A 6,361-nucleotide genomic window follows, 5' to 3' on the forward strand; every position below is an offset into this window, starting at 1 on the left:
GCAGCATGTCCTCTCTTGACATGTGACGCCTTGCAAGGTATTATAGATTCTTTTGTTTGTTTGTTTGGTTTTTAGAGCTAGAAATCGAATTCAGGGCCTCACAGTTGCTAGGCAGGTGCTCTGCCACTGAGCTATAGACCCGGTACAGGCATCACAGATCCTGCCAGCAAGGAGGCCATCCTCAGGTCTAGCCCTGACCTTGATCAGAACCAAGAGCTAAAATAAACTTTTCTTGTAAGTTACCCAGTCTCAGACATTTTGTTGTACAACTGAAGATGATGAGCATAATTATTATGTACCTCGTTTATCCAGCTGTGATGCTTGTGGAGAGAGTGAACCTTGTTTCCCACGTTTGTCATTTTCTAACAGCATATATTATACGAATGAGCATGAGCAAAAATTGATAGAACACAAGTGAGTGAATAAGTGAATTTTCTATGAAAAGAGAACTTTGGAGAAATTAAAACTATGTGATTTATTCTTTTGTTCTTACACCAGGAAATATGATGTTAACATGTGTGTCTGATTTATTTCACTTATGAGAATGGAAATTAAATCTTTTCTTTTCCTCCGAAGTATAAGCTATATTTTCTGATGTGATTCATCAGTGGGTATATTTAAGAGTACAAGGATTGGATTCTCACTTCCCCAACATTGCAATATTATCATTAGGTAATTTTCATGTAGATCTACCTAAGCATTCTACTTTCCTTAGAGGATAATTAGCATTTGTGATCTTAACAACATTTTCTACATGTTTTGCTGGTATATAAAAAAATGAAAGTAATTTTGGTGTATTTTCTTGTATCCTTTGGTCTTTCTGAGCCCACTTAATGCAGGACACAGTGGTAAGCTTCTTCTTATTTTTTGTATACACGATCATGCCATTTGCAAGTGACACCAGCATAAACATCCTTTTCCAACTTGGTTGGTTTTTCTTTCTTTCCTCATCTTTTCCTTTAATTAGAAATCTGAGCACTACTTCCATAGAGTGGTGAGAGCAGACTCCCTCATTATTCCTGATGTTGGTGGAAATCTTCATAATTTAGTGTGATGGCAGCTGTAGGGATGTTGTGGTTTTTTAGATGTGCTTTATCAAGCTGATGTAATTTCCCCATGTTCCCAGTTTGCTGAGTTTTTTCTTTATCTTGCGTGATCATTGAATTTGTCAAGTGCTTTTTGTATTGCTGTGAGCAGGTCATTTTTCTCTTTTAGAGTGTGGATTGCATTAGTTGATTTTCCAATATTAAATCAGCCTTGTTTTTGTACATTTTGTATATTATTTTTAGTCATGTTTTTATTTGATTTGCTAATAACTTAGGCTCATGAGATATTATGGCCTATAATTTTCCTTACTGTGTACTGTATGTATTTTGGTAGGAAGGTAGTACTTGCCTCATAAGAAAATTTTCTAAGTGTTCCTTCCTGTTTTTTGTTTTTTGTTTTCTTTTCTGAGACTGTGTGAAATTGGTATTCATTCTTTGAAGATTTGGTAACATTCTCCAGTGAAAAAATCTGAGTCCAGAGATTTATTTTTGGAAACATAGCAATTACCAATTGCAGTTCTTTATGGTTAAGGGCTATTCAGATTACTGATTTATTCTTGGCTGGTTTGATAAATTTTTGGCATGGTAGCCATCTAAATTTTAATTCCTCAAGTGTCAGAATATTTTAAGATACATGACAAAGGTAAATTAGTATGTGGAATAGAGTTCAAATGCTAATAATCTAACCTTAAAATAAAGAGAAAACTGTGGACCATCTTGGTGACCCTAAACTACTCCAAAGAGTCTGAAGAAATGAAAGGGGGAGGAATGAAAAAATCAGTAAGACAGCAGCAGGAGTACTCAAGCAGTGTTGTCTTTGAAGTTGAAGAAACTATAAACTGTAGACTATGGAGGACAATAAAACAAACTGGATGAGAATCAAATCAAATTTCTCCATAAGGATAAAACTGAACTTAAGCACTAAATTTGATTTGGTTCTTGATCAACTTGGTTTGAAACCAGAAGCATGGAATCAAATTTGTGGACCTATGTAACGCTGTATATGTATTTGATGGACTGCCATGATTTTAGGAGAAGCTCCCACAAGGTAGGAAGTGTACTCAGGTGCCTTTTTCAAAGCAGGTCAAAAGCTGGTGGTCAGTGGAACACTCTTCACTTGTGCTAGTGGTCAGAATCCCAGCTGAGAATCACTGTTATAAATTGTTGATTCAGGTAATATCCAATTTTTAATGATTGCTAATAGCGTTATCAATTTTGGTATATGGGTAGATTTGTACTAGGTTCTTCATTGAAAAAAAATTGTGGTTTTTGTAGACCCCAAGTCTTTATTACCAGATAATGTCTACAGCAACAAAAACAAAATGGAAAACAGATAGAAAATCATTCCCATTCAAAGCAGTGGGAACGTGATACGCATTCTGTGTGTTGAATGTGCTGCATGTCTCATGTCAAGTGTCAGATGGCACTGTATTTTATTTTATTTTTTTGGTACCAGGAATAGAACTTAGGAGCTAGCATTTGCCAGGCAGGTGCTGTGCTGCTGAGCTACATCCTCTGCCCTAGATGGCACTTTAGTACCAACTACAAAAGTGTTTCTGATCTTTGAAACTGAAAAGAAAGTTTATTGGAGGGAAATTGAATAAGTAAGATAACCTTTTAATTTTTCCAACTGTCTTTTAAAAATAAGTCACCTGAGAGCTACAGCTTTCAAATTTCACTGCATATAATAAACATGGTAGGCCCCTCTCTGATGATGCTTTTATTAAAATGGAAGCAATTTTCTTTTCATGGTGTCCCCCAAAAGAATAAAAATTGTTCAATGCATCTCTGAGATGCCACTTAACAGGAATATTGTTAAAAACTGAGTCCTGTGCATGGCAAATGATGCTTGTAAGTCAGTCCACTTCTGACTTGCAAAAGGCAAGCTGTTACTTCATGTGTTTGGATGAAAGCACAGACATAAATGATCATAAGAGGGGAGCAGTAATTTTGCACTATGCTATTTGTGACATGAGAGAAAGCTAGAGAAACTGGTACCTATGCCTAGAAGAACACAGGGAATAGATAGATAGATAGATAGATAGATAGATAGATAGATAGATAGATATAATGCTGTGACAGAGCCTATTATGTCATAAGACATAAGCAGTTTTAATTACTAATAGTGAGGAACCCTGCACGGTGAGAATAGCAGCTGGTTTTATACAGTCCCCTGATAAAGAAGCAAAGCAAACATTCAGTTTCACTGTGTTATATATCAAGAATTTTTTTTGTGCCAGGGAAAGCAGCAAAACATTAGATGACAGCCTCAGAGATGTCACAAAATGGTGAGTTATATTGTGGCTTGTGCTCTTAAATTTCAACAGTTCCTAGCACTTCTTCATGAGATTCAGGAACAGTATAATTCTTTATGTGCAGTGTTGTTTGGTGGATGAAAAGAAGTTGAGTCCTGGAGAGATTTGTAGCCTGGTTGGAGGAAATCAGGCTGTTTTGGAATATAAAAGAGCAGAGTATCTACCACTCACTGATATAGCCTGGCTTAACTATCTCATGGATTTTTTAAATTTTTTTGGTGCATGTGTATTTTAAACAAATTTTGCATCACACTTAAGTGTGTTGAACAGAAAAGTACAATATATAAGGATAAGAGCAAAAAAAAGAGATGATTTGTGATATATAAAGATATGAAAGAAAACTTCAGGTTTTTGAAATAGACTTTTGAAATGGGCAGCTGGAATGTTTTCCAAATCTAAAAATGCATTTAGAAAATTCTACAACATTTTGAGGCAATCCCAAAAGCCATCAGGAAATGGATAAGAGATTTTCTAACATTGAGGCAGCTAAAAACAAATTTAAGAACAGATTTTTCTAGTTCCATAACATGGAGACAACTCTTTATTTCCTTCTTCAGATAAAGCCAAATTTGAAGAACTTGATCTTTCTTGCTTGTACTGGTTAGATTTTGGGAATATGGAAATAGAGTTTTGTAATTTGAAGAAAGCACTATCCAGAAAATTAAGTTCTATGATGGTGTGCAACAGTTGAGAACATAGTGGATCACAAAGAAAAGTGCATTGGGTAGTGCTGAAAGAGAAAACCTTAAAATGTGGAATTCTCTGTCAAAAATTTTAAGTCAACGAAAGAACTTAAAATTGCTTTTCTTCCTTTGTTAGTAGTTATTTTCAGCTTTGAATTATATTAACTATGATACAAGAAAATGGTTTGATTTGAGATGACCTAAATGCTGCATGTATTGCCTTCGACTAATAAGCATGAACCAAGGTTTGACAAATTATCAGCATGCATATGACAGCAAAGATCACCTTAATTTTACAAAAGCACGTCAAATGCAAACATTTACCTTTCAATAAAAAGCTACTTGGTTTCTGGGACAGAGGGCCTGCTAGAAAAGTGTAAGTCCATGTGCTGGGCTTCCTTCCTTGTCTTGGGGACAGCAGGGCCTGCATGAGGTGTGGAAGGACAATGGCTACACAGGTCTTTGGAGGTCAGAGTAATTATCAAGACCAGCAGTGTGGAAGCATCTGAAGCAAGAGCTAGCGAGGAGCCAGCAGTTTGACTCTGGAGAACTCCACCAACAGAAGAACAGTCCCGGCCTCCTCATCCAGTTTCAAGGTCAACTCTATACCCAGCAGATTTGGGGGTTTAAATATAGTCATTATCACAAAACTGTAAACAACAGAGGTATTTGATTACTTTCTTTCTCCCTTATTTGTACAATTGGATATCCCTTTCCTATCTGGTTGGATATCATCTTGTTTTGTTCTATGTTCTGTAGTTATTTTTGCATTTGTCTTACTTTTTCCTTTCCTCTCTCTCTTCTTTCTTTCTTTCTTTCTTTCTTTCTTTCTTTCTTTCTTTCTTTCTTTCTTTCTTTTTTCTTTCTTTCTTTCTCCTTCCTTCCTTCTTTGCTTTTATGTTCTCGTTCTCTTTCTTGATTCTTTTTCAACATTTAGGTTTCTTATCTTTTATATTTATTCTCTTTTATAGACCCTCTTTCTCTCCTCCTCAGCTAGTTCTTGAATTTGAACTTTCAAGTGACTAAACACTGTCTCTACCCTTTCTGGCTACTCCTTCATATTCTCTTCCATTTTCTTCTTCCTGTGCACTCCAGTTTTCCAAAACCTGGGTGGCCATGATGTAATCTCTGTCTTTCTTATATATTTGACTTTACTCAACACTTTAGCTTATCCTCTACACATCTTACACTCCTTCTCAACCACAGAAGGGTAAAATCATCCAAGTAAGGAGAAAAGTCACTGTATAAAAGTTCACAATATATGTATGATTTTGTTACATAATTTTAGAGTTTGCTCCTGTGGTCAAAGATAACAGATTAATGATTACCATAGTTAATTAGCATTTAAATTGTACTTGAAATGATTGTTATTACTAACTGTAATATCTTAGCCTTGATGTCATACATGTTATAAAGAGTTTTTCTCCTCTGTATGATAACACTGTGATTGTATAGATCATAATCATATCCACATCCCAGTACCAAAGGATTAGGAGTTGAGCCAAAGAGTAATCTGGTATCCTTCATACATTAGGAAGGTAGGATCTTAGAATAGCTAAAAGAAACCACCCACATATAGAAGACATCCCTAACAAGCAGATAATCTATAGAGAAACCTCAATACTAGCAATGAAGATATATAAGAAACTAGCAAATATCAGCATAGAAAACAAAATGAAAACTGGAAAATTACAAGTGCAATTACAATTACAAAGTGCAACCCAAACCCTCAACCCACCCAGGACAAGCCCTGAATTCAAGGAGCTAGATGAAACTGGAAGTCAAATACTATAACTTTCTGAAATAATAGCAGAAGAAGTGAAAAAACAAGCAGAAAAGACTATGGAGAAAATAATCTCTCAGTGATAGAAATAAATGATGATTAAAATCAAAGATATTAGAGAAGACACCAATAAAATAACAGGTAAGGTTAGAAAAAGGACAGAAACAAAAAAGTGCTTGGCATAGGAAAGAAATGAACTCTACAAAACATGTCCAAATGGAATTTCAGCAGATTACAACCTCCATAGAAAGTATATGCAAAGGTTGAACAAAGGAGAGGATAGGATTTCAGATCCTGAAGACAGAATTACAGCCAGTGGTAGTAAAAAGAAAGGTATCTTAAAAATAGTAAGACACCATGAAAAATCAATAAATAGTGCTATACAGTGAAGCAAAGAAAAATAACATAAGGTTGATCGGGCTCAATGAGAAGGTTGCAGAGAGCACAAGTAGCATAAAATCCTTCTTTCCAGAAACAATTGTAGAAAATGGCCCTTGCATAGATAAGAAATTTGACATACAAATAAATGAAGCA

The sequence above is a fragment of the Octodon degus genome, unplaced genomic scaffold (genome assembly GCF_000260255.1).
Source record: "Octodon degus isolate 3935 unplaced genomic scaffold, OctDeg1.0 scaffold00120, whole genome shotgun sequence".
Taxonomy (NCBI): domain Eukaryota; kingdom Metazoa; phylum Chordata; class Mammalia; order Rodentia; family Octodontidae; genus Octodon; species Octodon degus.